General features: G+C 40.8%; 1 long non-coding RNA gene across 1 annotated transcript; it reads left to right on the forward strand.

Annotated features, from left to right (window-relative positions):
• Positions 1-7,656: 7,656 nt before the first annotated feature.
• On the forward strand, positions 7,657-15,339 carry LOC139643842 (uncharacterized). The gene is made up of 3 exons (XR_011695109.1): positions 7,657-7,789; positions 12,581-12,702; positions 14,184-15,339. It is a non-coding gene; the product is annotated as an uncharacterized lncRNA (long non-coding RNA).
• The last annotated feature ends 287 nt before the right edge of the window (positions 15,340-15,626 follow it).

Consider the following 15,626-nt stretch of genomic DNA (forward strand, 5'->3'; position numbering starts at 1 on the left):
ACACCACATGGCCAATTAGCACTATATTTGTTCAGTTTCCATTTGGGCTGCCCCTTCTACCACTGGCCCAAGTTTTGGAAAATTGGCAGGGTGATTATGTCTAAATGAGCTCTCCAGTGCCCCGATGTTGTTTGATCGGGCCAATAATGGAGGGTTTGCCTCTTCTTATGTTTGCTAATAGGCACACAAAGTTTGACGGTGTTACGTGAATCCGTTCGCAAGTTATATGCCTTTTTTTGAGAAGCCACGCCCACCGCCACGCCCCCTTAATTGGTATGAAAAGATAATCAGTTCTCCCTTGCCCCATGATCAACCTTTTCACAAAGTTTCGTGCAAATCCATTCATGAAGCGAAGCCTGCGAAGCTAGTTCAGGCAGACAACTCGAGTCGCGCTGCAGTCATGTGATACACACACTACTCATACAACTCTTATCAAGTGCCCCCCTCTCAATATTCTCTCTATTTAAGCTCCCTGCACCTGCTAACACACTTTCACATTGCCATGCTGCTGTTACGCTGCCCAGACTGCTGGTTACTGCTGCTCAGTATTGCTGCTGCTAACCATACATCATTTCATCATCCCCACCTCCACCCCAGCATCCACCTGTAGGCTCTGATTCTAGGTCTCCCCCCGGGGGGGAAGTTCCTTATTGTCACTCCCTACTCTCTTAGGCTAGCTAGGTGTATGCTTGCAGGGAGTGACAGGATCAGAGCCTAGACACCATACTAAACTCTGTATATATATTTGTATTCATTCTCAGTAATCTGTTTACGTGAGTTGGCAGACTGAAATTACTTTTTGAGAGATTTTGCTAACAGACAGACAGAATGGGGCGCAAACCAATCAACCCTGTCGAGCTCTGGCAGCTGGCAGAGGTAATTATGTCAGACTAAGAGCAACAAGGCCAAGTCCAACGGCCAAGTGAAAACCTTATCTACCAAAATCACGTAATGTGATTATGTAAAAAATGTGAATTGTCTAGTCAAAACCCTTCAGCTACTGATCTATCACATATAGACTGATCTATTACTTATAAAAAAAAAAAAAAGCAGCACAGTATGTGGATCTCGTGTCTCTGCAAGGGTTTGAAAGTCTGCCCGTGTCATTATTGATGTGAGTGACACACTGGCTTCATTTGAATTCAGCCAAGCAACCGGCAACAATCAAATGCATAGGAAAAAATCACTCTCACATTACTCCTATAACACTTGACAATAATAGTGTCTTTTTTCAACATACCCAAGCATACTTAAGTTTTTGGAAACATATGGTAGCTTTAGCTTTGTAGTGTGACTTGATCAAAATACTCAAAAATGAATTAACTATTTTAACCAGCATATCTAATTAAAGTTTTGAAAAACACTCATAGAAGTAGCCTTCATTGAATCTCTAATAGTGGACTGATATTCATATCATAGATTTCTATCAGCCACTTAAAATTGTCAGTTTTTCTACGTTATAGTGGTGATAAAACATTAGCAAATAACACTGACTACTTTAACAATGTAGCAAATTTAATAACACACGGCTACTGTTGGATAAAAATTACATATCTATGAGTTTAAATGACTTGAATGTTTGTACAGATATGAAGATATTGACAACAGAATTTCCATACACTTACAACACAACAGTAGCTCTTTTCAAATACAGCAGATGTTTAGAATGATTGACATGGCCTGTATCAGACACCAGCGTGACACCAAAACAACTTCATGATCAAATCAAGAGATTCGCTCGTACTTTAATAACAGATAAAGTTTAGTTTGTCCTCAAAGCATTAGACAGCCTCTAACCTCCAGCAATCTAACAACAATTCTGCATCTTTCTGCTGTCTGTGGATTAAAGACACAGTGTGATGCCGTCTGCAGGATTTTCTGGCATCTGATGAAGTCTGTGTGATCGTGACATAAATATGCCTCCCAAAAAACAAACAAGGATCACCTTGGAGAGAGAGGCAGAAACTTGAGACGGGTTTGTTTCACCATGCTGTCGTTAGTCTGACTTTCTCCAGTGTTGTGATGTATCTCGACCCAATCTAAGAACAGAAGGTCACACTAATCACAACGTACCATGCACCTTTATGAAAAGGGACACACAAGTAAAACACATTGTTTCTCTATAGAAACAAACGAGCAAACAGCAAAGTCATCTTTGCATAATCCCTGACTTTTAATGATCATTCTCACATTTTCCAAACAAGATTGAGAAGTTGAGTGGCTATCAAAGACTACTAACCCTAACCCTAACCCTACTTCAGGAGGCCAAGTGTCATATTCATACGGTTAGTTTCTGGAGAACCGACAAAAAAGTGTCTCATATAACAGTGAATTTTGAGGGATTGAAAAGAGCATAATTGTTCAGTTACTGATCCCTGCAGGTAAAATGTCAGTGTGTTTGTGTGTATGATATCTATTTTTTGATATCACTGAGCTAAATGCCCCCACAAGAATAAAAAACTCTTTACTCTAAAACATATTTTAGAAACTGGTTTGAAGGACTGCTCTCTGGACCTCATTAGGGCATTAGGAGGGTCTGGGGTTAGGGTTAGGGTTAGGTTGGTTGTGTGTAGATGTTTACCCAGAGCTCTGACCACAACTGTTTCACAGAACAGAGGGGCTTTTTACCAGAGCTATCCAGCTTAGCACTGGCCATCCACCATAAATCGATTGCACCTTGCTCCAGTTGCTTTGGAAGTAGGAAGTAGTAGTGTTATTTATTAGATTAAAACTCAGGGGAGAGAAGAACCCCCTTGTCTGGGCGTTCAACTCTCACGCCTTGTCTGGCCTCCTTGTTCTCCACTCCACCTAAGTTATTATTTATTTATTTTATTACTCCTCAGGGGAGAAGAGAACTTCGAGAAGAACCCCCTTTGTCTGGGCATTCAACCCTTGTTCTCTACTGCACCCAAGTTAATTTTATTGTTTTTATTTTGATGAAACCAGTTGTTTTAGCTAGTGTTCTTATTTATCTGGGGAGAGAAGCCCTTCAAGAAGAACCCCCTTGTCTGGGCATTCAACTCGTGTGCCTTGTCTGGCCTCCTTGTTCTCCACTCCACATAAGTTATTATTTATTTATTTTATTACTCCTCAGGGGAGAAGAGAACTTCGAGAAGAACCCCCTTGTCTGGGCATTCAACCCTTGTTCTCTACTGCACCCAGGTTAATTTTTAGGGTTAGGGTTAGGGTTAGGGTTAGTTAGGCTTTTTTACAGTATGTGGTTAAAACTGACAGGTTAAAGCCAGGCTGAGGTTAGGCATGTGGTGGTGAATGCACATTAAAGGGAGTCTCTGGAACAAACAAATACAGCACATTCAAATCCTGACTAATGTTCTCCTACACCCTTAACAATTACCCTTTATGTATACAAATAAAAATGCTGGGGCAAGTAGAGCGTCTTAATACCTTAAGACACTTAATACCACAAGTTTACATGCAGAGTTCTCGGTCTATAAAACATGCACTTGTACAGAAAGCAAAGTATACTGTATATTACACATTTCAGCAGTTAAACAGTACTAAATCTAAATAAATAAAACATCTATCATGCGTAACATTTATTTATAGATTTCTTATCTGGGGTCTGCTACATAGTGAAGGTAGATGAATAAGAGAGATGCTTGAGAAAGATGATGGTGATGCTCATGATGATGATAACAACGACAATGTCAACAATGACATTAATATTATCTAGTATATACAGTATGTCTTGAAACATTTGCCAACACTCAAACTCAAGGTCATCTTCATTAGATATATTTGTCATTAAGCCTTATTTGTGAATATTTGAATGCTGTATTGGTACATGTGAATTTGCCTACCTGTGTTTTTTCATAACAGCGTAGGGCGCACTGTGATTGGCTGCTCGTTCCTCCTTCAAATGTCTTAAAAGCCCTTAACAAGATGTGATCATTTCACTGCAGTAGGGAACCTTGAGATCAAAGCAATATGAAGAAATCTGCTCTCAAGTTGCTGCTTCTCGCAGGTCTCTGTGAGGTGGCCCTCTGTGTTTTTGGGAGGCATATTTATGTCGACCAAAGAAAGACTTGGTCAGAGGCCAGAGAATACTGCAGAGAGGAGTACACCGACCTGTCTAGGATCCACAGCCAGGAGGAAGATCAAGAACTCATCAAGATTGAAAAGAGGTTGGCTAAAGTCTGGATCGGTCTCTACAGAGATGACAATGACATTTGGAAGTGGTCAGGAGGGGGCAATGCTTCCTTCCTGTCACCACCGCAACACCAAAGTGTGAATAAAACTGATAGATGTGTGGTGCACACTAAAACTGGCTGGCAGGCAATCAGATGTGCAAGTGAAAAACACTTCTTTTGTTTTGAGCGCGGCCTGTTTCTGGTGAAGGAGAACAAGACGTGGGAGGAGGCGATGGAGCACTGCCGGCGTCAGCACACCGACCTGCCCAGCCTGTTCTCTGACTCCGCTCTGGCTCAGGCCCTCAACCTCAGCAGGAAGGCCCAGACCGGCCGCGTGTGGACCGGCCTGCGCTTCCTGGCCGGCAGCTGGCTGTGGGTGAACGGGGACGCTGTGGAGTACGAGTCGTGGAGCCGCAAGGAGACGCCGCACTGCCCGGCCTGGACGCTTCACTGCGGGGTCCTGTCACTGGAGGAAGAGCACTGGGAGAACTGGGACTGTGGGGACAAACTCAACTTTATCTGCTATTAAAATACTGGAGTATGACATGTGACATGAAACATACTGGAGGCAGTGTCATGTAGATATATGACACAGATCATGTCAAGCCAAACTATGTTTTCTTTCTAAGACATTAGAGAAGATCTGTTCTTTTGTTGTAAACCTATGCTAGTATTGCTTGATTAGAAAAGTAATGGAGCTAGTGTCATGTAAATGTGTGATAAAGATCATATGATAATCAAACATTTTAATTATTTCTCGAAGCCATTTGCAAAAGATATATTGTGCTGTAATCCTAATGCTAATGTTGCTATTGATCTCTCCAGAAACATTAAGTGCGGAAAAGTGTGATTTTTAGTCAACTGTAACCCTGTGTTAAGCATGTCATTGTTAATTAGATAAAAAAATATATATATATTCATTGGCTTTATTATGGTTTATTAGCTTCTTATCACTTTTGTAATGTAGACATTTTTTCATACACCTGTTAAATTGTATGAATTTACAAATTTGAGTGCAAAATAGGCATTAGATATTCAACAAACGCTACCTGTAGATGTGTTTTTACTTTAATAAATATATGACTAAAAGAAGGGTTATGAATACTGTGTGGTATGATTCAAATACAAATCACCCTGCTGATGAATTGATTGAATGTCTGATTGATTAGTAGATATGGTACCACCTGAAATCAATCAATCAATCACTTGGCCTAATACTTTCCCTACTGAATGATATGTGCATTCTACCTCACACACTGTGCATCTTTTCTGCATTTTGAAGGCATATTTGAAGGTTCTTTTTCTAAAAAAAAGAAAAAAGAAAATCTATCTATGATGGATTGATTGAATCCTAGTTGCTGTACAGTGTTATTCTCAGTTCAGTGCTGATGCCAGCGAGTGTTTTGGGACAGAGAGGTTTTGACCTCTGGGCTGTTCATATAGTCTCCGGCCTTGAAGGTTCAGACACACATCGCAAGGTCATGAGGTCGCCTGTTATTCTTTGTGTATGTACATGTGAGTGAGTGTGTGTGTGTGTGTGTGTGTGTGTGTGTGTGTGTGTGTGTGTGAAAGCCTCTCTCTCTCTCTCTCTCTCTCTCTCTCTCTCTCTCTCTCTCTCTCTCTCTCTCTCTCTCTCACTATGTATGTGTGTATGTGTGTATGCGGTTGATGTGGTCACAACAAATTAACCTTTGCTGTCATTCTGGCAGATGTCACCCTTTTCAACCCTTGTTGTTAGCCACTATACATGTATGTTGCAACAGTTCACTACTGAGCCCACAGTGTCGAAGGCTACCAACGTCTGTCCAGTTGCTCTATAAAGCTGAGAGGGTGCAAAGGTCACCGTGGTGCAGGGTTTTCAATTTCTTCACAGAATTTGAAGATTTGGTTGTTGTTCAGTATGCTGTTTGCTGATAGTAGCTGGGCAATATGATTCATGAGCCAACAAGACTATATCACTCTGTTGCTGAAGATTATTCATAACAATTTATAACAGGACTTCAGAATTTTTTTGCCATAGTTTTCCATCCTTCTTGTGTAATTTTGGGTCTCAAAGTTTTCAAGACCTGGAAATTATGTAACTGCTATACATTTCGAGGATTTCCACAACCGCCTAGTAACCCAGAGGAAGTCTCCAGATGCAAAAGAGGAAATAAATCATTAATGGCATTTTGTTTGTATGATTTGCATGGAAAATAACTTATGGAGAATCTGATTTGGGCATCAGTTGATTCATTTTGCTTAATGCGTTTCCAGCATGCTGTAACATCTCAGAAAGCATAAGCAACTTACAGTGAATATCTCCACCTACTGGGAGTCCCTCATCACTCCTAAAGTATAGGCTGTAAAACACCAATATTTTTCAGTTGCGCATTAGGAAAAAAGAACTATAGAAATCTTCAATCTAAAAAATTTCTAGACAATATAACTATAATGACAAAACTAAAAAATCTATATACATACTATACACAACAGACAATCCTGTAGTAATACCATAAGAGATAAAAAAAATAAAAAAAAAGATCAGGTCACTGCAAATTTACCATTGAGTACCAATGACACAGTATAAGTGCCTATACTGGAATACTATATATTATGGAGATAGAAAATACCATAAAGCTCGATAAGGTCACTATAAACTCACTAACAAGACAGGCAGTACAAAAAAATGACTTTCTATCAGTATTATACCGCCATCTGCTGTAATAAAGTGGGAATTGCAACGATACTTTGCCTCTCCGTATATTTACATTAAAATAATCTGGACACCAAAAACACTAAGGAAGCATTTTAACCACCTGGACCCTTACAAATGATAACTATAGTAATCCTATAATACATTTCAGAAAGATACTATGAAAAAATATCACAGTCCCTATATTATAGCAATATTATAGTGATTTAAGGTCTGTATCTCCTTAAATCTGACAATCACTATAATATTCTTATACTTTTCCTATAGGGCCTATTGTGTTTGTGGCACTTGTACCTTATCTTGCTTCATGTTTTTTTTTTTGTCTTTTTTTTTTTCTCGTTAAAATCTCCTATGGTATCACTAAAGTATTCCTATAATACTCCTATACGGACTTCAGGTGCGTCTATAGGGACCTTATTATACTCACCAAAATATTCCTATAATATTCTCAAAGAGACTTGTAGTTTTACTGTGAGGATTACTGTAGTTCTTTCTCTTAGTTAAAGGGCTAAAATCCACTCTCTATCCCTCTCTCACTGTCCCTCTCTCCCTCTCGGTGCGAAAGATCTGGAAGCCGCGTCAAAGTGAGGTAGTTTACGGTAAAACGGCGCCCATTACCATGTGATTTCACCGATGTTTGTAAACATGCGTCAGCCACATGTGATTTTGATGACGAGGAAAGACTCTCCAGTCCTCCGGCCAATCAGAAAACGGGGGAGTGTCAGGGGCGGGGTTCCCATGTTGCGCTATGGAAAAATCGATAGGGGGATATACTGTAATAACGCGTGCAAGATTGATAATAATGAGAATAAGGCTGAAAAGGGAACCAGGTGGACCGACCACCCATTCGGCCATTCAGTGAGGACCCGGTCTGACTGACACCCGGGAGGGGAATGGATGAGACTGCCTCGGTACGAGAGGAAAACAGGCTTGGGATAAACACGTAAGTAATTTATGTTATTATAGGACTAGAGTAACCTGAGGCTGCGTAGTTTACGTAGAGAATACCACTATGTAATTCATAACTACTCGGCTCTGATGGGTGAAAAGGTAAGAATAAAAGAAGCCCAGAGAGGTTGTCGCGAAAGAGTAAATAAAAAAAGTACTTACATTCAGGTCGCGGTTGTATCGGAGTCAGGCGGGGGGTGCTTGTCTGTGAAAACGGCTGTGAACACTTTTATTTGTCATGAGTGTTTGATCATCGAAATGACAACAGGTAAATTAAACTGCGTCAGCGAGAAGGAGCGACAAGCCAAATGAAATCCTGTGGGAATTTCCACTGCGTTTGTGTAACATGCGGCGACGCAATAACGTTATAGGACTTTGAGTCGCTCAAGAAAGTCGAGTTCTCTCTGGGTTTTATTGTTTAAAATCGAGATGTAAACAAAGCGTGGAAACGGCGGGGATGGCGTGTGAAGGAAGAGCTCGGAATAGGATGCTGCGCAAGAGATGGGTATAGTGCGTAATCCTGTTGTGGGAGAGGACGATGTTACGCAGTTCATATTGGCACGATCACTTAATACCTCATGGCCTCATGGTCTTTTTTTCCCGGTGTTATCACAAACAACCGACACTTTTATAAATAAAAACAGCACAGGATCATTTCTAAACGTAACCAGGAATTGAATCTTACATCTATTGAAATTCTTATTTCTGGGGGGGAAAAAACAATAATAACGCTGTGTGTGAGTAACATGATGGTGATATTGCTTATATTATGTTTTAGGTGTCAAAAACCCTTTGCTGCGTGACTCAGGGCCAAAGAGGTCCTTTATAGTAAACTGGGATTTTGGTGCGCACTTGATAATGATGTAAACAAATCCTACTTCCCAACATAGGGGACGCTGTTGAGCATCACAATCCTTGCTCATCTAAAGTGATGTTTACATGGAGATATTCCTTATCTCTCCATAAACACTCACTGTTTTTATTTTTTTTCTCAAAGAGCCTCTTTTATGTTATTAATGACATGGGAAAAATGTGACTATGTAAGTAAAATAAATTAGACTAAGCCATCAGATTCCCTCAGCTGAGTTGCAGTGTTATACAAGGCCTCTCCTCAAAGCTGGCGTGGCCGTGAGAGAGTCATTTAGCAGATTTGTCTCTCTTTGGTGGAGCATGTAATGTACACCTGCCAGAGCACAATGGGAGACTGACACGCCTGATGTGATGTCACTGTTGTTGTTGACACCGACGCCGCTGGCTTTTTCGTACCTTCCTAATCACCCAGGTCACGGAAGGCGTGGCGCCTCCCGCTGCTGGAGGTGAAGAGGTGAAAATGAGACGCACAGGAGGAGCGTCGTCTTCCACGTCCGTTCCTGTCAAGTGGATTTGTTTGGTCAATGGGTGAATCAGCAGTGGACTTAATGAGTGGATAAGAGAGAGAGAGAGAGAGAGAGAGAGAGAGAGAGAGGGAGGGAGGGAGGAGAAGCAGAGGCAGAGAGAGAGAGTAGGAAGGGGAGGGGAGGGGAGGAGGTAGACCTTTAATTATGTGTTCTAAATAGAAACTTGATTCCTGAGGGAACGAGATTGTGATAGTTTTCAAACAAACAGGTAAAGGTCATGGAAGGATGCACAGCCAATTATTGGAAACATGTCAGGAATGACTTAGCAGCAAAACACCGCTCTGCTAGTCTGAACATAAAAACCCCAGAATCTATTCTCATATCAGACGCAAGAACGGACTAAAAACTGTTCGGGCTGTTAAACCACATGAGAATTTTTATTGACAGGCTAATGGGTCTTGAGAGTGGGTATCATGTTCACAGCGATCGTAATGTTTACCCATGTCTTCCCGAGGCTGACCAGTGAAACAAGTGACCCACTTTCACGGACAAGGAAACGTGACCTCAATAGTTATTTTGCTATTCTTTCGGGAGGGACGCTGCCTCTCAAGTCAAACAAACAGAGGAGGCCAGTACAAGTAGGCTGAATGAGCTCAACCTAGTTTTGTTCAGAGTTGTTGCAGAAATGTCACAATGATGCTGTTATTGAGTGCTAAAAAAAAACAATCCTTGCTTTCTCAGCTGAGCCAAATGCAATTCAGCAGATGCAGGAAAACAGGAACCCTCAAAGACTCCTGAATAATATACTGATGGGTGAATAATATACTGATGGATGTGTTTAAAGCAGGGGGGGAGGGGTCAGCATCACCTGTAGCCTATATAAACATCCAGAAAAAAAATGGCGAGCGACCCACTGCCTTTTAAAACAGATCCCTCCTACACAGAGATTACAGAATAGGAGGTGGCACAGTGCCGAGAGATGACAGTGCTAAAATTAAACTCGGAGCACTGCCTGCCCTGCTAGATGATGATGTATTAATAGACAAGTGTGAGGCAGCGTTCATTCGCAGGTATCATTAGCAGCAAGACACCTAAAGTGCTGCGAGGGAAAAATTGAATACAATATACTGTGTTGAAATTCAGAACGTACTTCTCCTTATTGCCACAATTGATTTTTCTCTCAACTGCCAAACTATCTCTGTCGGATAAAGCTACATATAGGTGAGTTAAAGAGTGAGATAGCTTATTATTGCTCTTGGATGAAATCCTCCCGGCCACAATTTTGGGTGTTGTAATTTGTGTTTACTTCAATGGAAAGTTTGCTTTATATGCTCAGAAAGTTTAATAACCCCAGCACCTGTTGTATGTTTTCAAATCATACTCATCAATGGGGGAAACCAGCCAGCTTTTCTCGGTCTTCCCAGAAAGCTGATATGTTGGAGATGTGAGGTTTTCCTCCTGCAGCAGCATTATGAATCTTTATGTACACATTAATCTCTCCTAGTTTTCCGTTCCTTTGATCAGTCAGACAACAGATATGTCCCAACAGGCAGTTGAGCGAGAGCCAGAAGAGAGTGACAAAGTGTAAATCAACTCCTCCATCAGTAGCCTCCCTCCCTCCCTCCCGATCTGTTCCCACCCATCCTGCAGCAGATAGGCCGAACAAAGTGTCAGGCTCATCTGAGCTTGTTGAGGCTCTCATATCTCCAATGATTTCACAATTTGTTGCTCTTTAAAGGAGGTGGCGCAACGTGCAAGGCAGTATCCAAACAATTACAGCATACAAACACATTAAGTAGGGAAATGTGGCAGGAAATTGAAGCTATGCCACCTTTACCTTTGTCCAGCCCAGTGTTACAGTTCCCTTATAATCCCATTGGTTTGACCGCAAAGCATTACTAGTAACCTTAAAGCCACGTCAGTTCAGCTGTTATGAGAAAGGAAATTGGACAGCTTGCTAGGCTATCACCATCCCCGTTTATATAAACAATATGATTGGAATTTTGAATCAAGATATCAGTAGTTTTCCTTGATTGCACAAATGTGATGTTGCATTGAGAGGTGGCTTAAAACACATTACCTCAATGAGTTTGCCCCTCTCACTCCTGATAAATTAGGACCTCTAATCTGTAAGAGGATTAACCACCTACCCTTTTTACACGTGCACAGATGCACGCACAACCCCACCCCCCACCTTCACACACACGCATACACATGCACGCGCACACACACCCACGCACGCAATGTTAATTTTTACGTCACCTACCCTGATGTGACCCAGCCCAGCAGCTTTCCCTGTGACATATCTTGGCCCGCTAACAATCTGTGCTGCCTCGTGCATTATGGGATATGCTGATCTCAACTTTATGAATCATCAAATATGTCGCTCTTTTATTCAGTCAGAAACATTTGATCAGTTTCATTTTAGAATTAATAATGTCAGCGTTTTTTAAGTTTATCTAATAGCATTTGTGCTTGTGGGATTTGCTGCCAAAGAGGAAGGACAGTGTGTATGGTTTGATGAAGTGGCTTTAAACTGAACCAAGAGCTGCGTAGGTCACTTCTGTTTTGGTTTTAAAGGGGGGTGATGCGCCTTTAAAAGGCACTCGATGGTCAGGTGACTTGGTAAGCAGAAACAAACTCCGCTCTGAAGCAGAAAGCAGCAACTGCATGCAATAGGCAGCGAAAGAGCACATAGCAGAAAGAAGGACAGAGAATGTGAGAGACGCAGATAGAGAGTTCATGAATAGCATTATTGCACAGGGAGGGATAAGAATAGCAAAAACAAGGAGACGAGAGATGAAAGAAGTGTTGTGGCCCTCTGCATTGATGTCTGCCTCAGTTGCTCTAGACGCTGACAATGTATTTACGTAAATAGCCAGAGTGCCTGTACTAATAACTGCATGGGAGATATTTTGAGCTTTTGCAAGGGTCAGAATGCATGTGTGTTAAACAGTGAGGCCTGTCTTATATGACTAAACTCGATTATCAGTGGCAAAAATGTAACTATAATCAATACAACTACTGTAATTTTAGAAGTCAAGGCACTAGAAGTGCAGTGAGGAGGATTAGGAGTGACAGACAAGGAAATTGTCCCCGAAAGACACATTGAGGTTTTGGATTAGTTGCCACGTCACCTTTTCGCATCAACAGGACAACAGCGTCTGAGACACTGGCAAGGCAGGATAACGCCAGCCTTTTGATGCCAGACCTACAAATAGAAGCCGATGCCTTGTACTTCCCCCTCGCATTTTATTTTGTTTCTATTCTCTTTTGTATTGTGGTGGTGTTTCAACAGAAAACCAGGAACAGTGCGGGTGACAGAGAGAGTTTCACACTCAAACGAAACGTAAATACTGCATGCTTCACAGAGAAGGACAACAGGAATGACAACTAATGAATCCTTACCTGTTTCAAACCTTTTTTTTTTTGCCCTGTTGCACCTACAGTCAACCCCCCGTTGGACCATGGGCGGGACTGGATGCCTGAGGGAGACCCAGGAGAGGACACAGTATCCTATTGTGCGTTACAAGGAAGTTTTCAGGACTCTACGGAGATCTATTTCTTCCAAGTATGAATCACAGATATTATTTTTCTGTTATGGGTTCATCTCTGGTGCCAGTCAGCTGCTGTGCCCTTTCCTGAATTAGGTTCTTGGTCGAGTGATGTACTTCTAACGCAAAGAAATGTGCTGCTGTGTCATTCTGAGAGACAGTGGCCATGACGCAGCGGACAGTCTTGTTGTTTTCATCACGCTCTCTGTGCCAGTAAAGGGTATCTGCATCTGTCTGGGTCAGAGTTTCTGGTTCTCTCTGCTCATCTGACTCTTATTCTCTCTCTCTCTCTCTCTCTCTCTCTCTCTCTCTCTCTCTCTCTCTCTCTCTCTCTTCCACCCGTATAATAGCATCAACCCAAACAGGGACCTTGGGTGATATCTTATCTCAAACTTATCTCATAGAAAAATAACCAATTTCCTGGCTATTACTGTATATGTGATAAACCAAGTGGGTCATCCGTTTTCCTCTAATAACCCGAAAGCTTGAGATGACTGTTGAAATTATGAAGTTATAAAACATTCTTTTATACAATTTCAACACAAGGCCTAAAACTGAAGGCAACCTCCTTTCAAACAGACTGCGTAAGTTGTGTTTACACAGGCACAAAAGATTTTTTTTTTTTCTTTTTGGCTCTGACCCGATCTACTTGTGGTTGTATAAACAGGGAGAAACAACATGAAATCCGAGCTTTCCCTGTTAAAACAGCCGTGAGAAGAACAGATCTGTGCCACAAAGAGTCAGGTTTTCTGTTCCTGTGTAAATGCAGCCATAGGCAAAACAATTAAGACTTAGCTCCTGAAATGCAGTTTAACAATCCTACATTTTTCGGTTTCAGTTTTCATGATTTTAATTTCAAATACTCTTTGGCTCGGGATAACAATAATGTCCATGATGTTTTGCAAATAAATGTAGTTTTGTTAAAAGGGGTTTTATTGAATTAACTTAATTAATTGCGTTGACTGGAGTTAGTTTAAAACTTTCTTTTAAAAAGAATGGATGTTTAATAACTTTAAATTTAACCACTCAAACAAATTCACATTTGAACAATGCCTTAATTAAACATTTTAAATCATACTTATATAACAAGAGAAGTTTTAAAATATCTATTATAGGGCCCCTTTAAGTGTTAAAGAGCTATTGAATTGCCTGACCAGGTAGCATCTTTCTTCCTTATTCCTTATTAAGTATACATTTTATTCCCATCCCCTTTCCCATTTCATGTTTTTATATTCATTCAAGTATGATTAGAGCAGGTGATGGATCTGGGGGAACAACAGTCAGTATCATGTGAAAAATGTTCATCTTAACAAAACAAAGATGCAGTAATTGCAGTAATTTCCTATAAACAAGAGTAAGGCTCCACATGTTTTAACATGTTGGCACTTATTTCTACAAAGTTCTTGGCTCAAATTGTAAAGATGGAATTTGAGAAATTGCTTCAAATGTGTTGCCAATAATTGTTTTTCTCTCTCTCTCTTTTCCTCTACCTTTGCAGAAGGGGTCATGGCTTCAGAATGTGGGCTGTCATAACTCAGACGGCATCCTCCCCAGGGAACCGGTTTCAGGTGGTGTTTTAGAGAATGAAAACACATCTAGCACCATTTGAAATCGGTGTTCTTGAGCTGGAACGCACTTCAAGGATGACGACAATACTCATTCACCAAATTGCCAAAAAGTCTAGGATATTATTGCTTAGTTTTACAGATTTATAATAAATTCAGCCTCACAGAAGTTTAGTGGCATTAAAAAACGAATTTGGTGTCCACTGATGCAAATACAATACCACAGTTAGTTTTAAATGTGCAGAGTTTTATTGTTTGGTTGTTTTAGGTTTTTTATTCATTCTACCAGTTATGACAGACATCGAAGCACATCAAACACAGCTCCACCTCAAACCCCATCCCTCTGCTCGGGATCAATTCTCTATACAGCCAATACCCTCCAGTGATCAGAAGGAAAGAGTGTGTTGGATGGAGTCCGACCTCCTGAACGGCTACGACTGCCCTCTCACCAAGGCTGACCGTTTTCCTCTGGTGTTCAGAGTTTCCATCATGTCTAGCACCATTTGAAATCGGTTACAATGTAGAGGGACTATCAGCACAGAGACAGATGATGTAAAGCACGGAGGACTGCGGCCGCCTGATGTGCTACTCAAAACCACAAGCACACAGCTACCACAAGATGGCAGCCGTGTGCTGTCATCAAACAACTGCTCTATTTTCAGCAAGTCTAAAAGTAGTGAAGGGTTTACTGTTTGTCTCTGATTAAGTATGAGAGAAAAAACGGTCTGGACAAAGGCAAAAAATAACTTCGAACACAACTTCACGCACTCCCTCTTTGTTTTTGTTAGTCTGTTTTGCATGTTGTTTTTTTTTTGGTTTTGTTTAACAATTCAGTTTCCTCTTTTACCTTGTTGTTGGAGTCAACTGTGCACACTTGGCTGTTTCAGTGCAGCAGTTTCAACTTCAGTATCTTGTCAAACGCAGAGCTTATCTACTCAAACACACAGTGTCACCGCTAACTGCTGCAGCAGTCCAGAGGTTATGGGTACCGATCGACCCAGTGCAGCTCTGTCAAATGTATGTGAGCCGTTCCACAAATTTACGTCACTCTCACATATTCTGTATAAATGGTATAAAATGTTATCTTACCGTTAAATTAGAATATGTGTTGTACATAACTTAATATTTCCATTAATAAAGCATAACTGGTTTTACTTGAGAGTGTGTTTTGTTTATTATAATTATGTTATTTGATTGAAACAAAGCCATTTTGGCTTGGCCCTCACAGTGTTCCTTAAAATCTTCATGAAGATATAACTAATAAAATCGTCATCTTTTTTCCAAAAAATTTTACGTAGTTTAGCATGATTAATGTATAATTAATAATCATTGTGTTAAATATGTTTGCCTATAACTTAGTCAACTGTCAACCCTGT

The sequence above is a fragment of the Centroberyx affinis genome, unplaced genomic scaffold, assembly GCF_046629955.1.
Source record: "Centroberyx affinis isolate AG114_WGS23_722 - 3 ecotype Tasmania unplaced genomic scaffold, CSIRO-AGI_Caff_v1 ptg000659l_1, whole genome shotgun sequence".
NCBI classification, from domain to species: Eukaryota; Metazoa; Chordata; class Actinopteri; order Beryciformes; family Berycidae; genus Centroberyx; species Centroberyx affinis.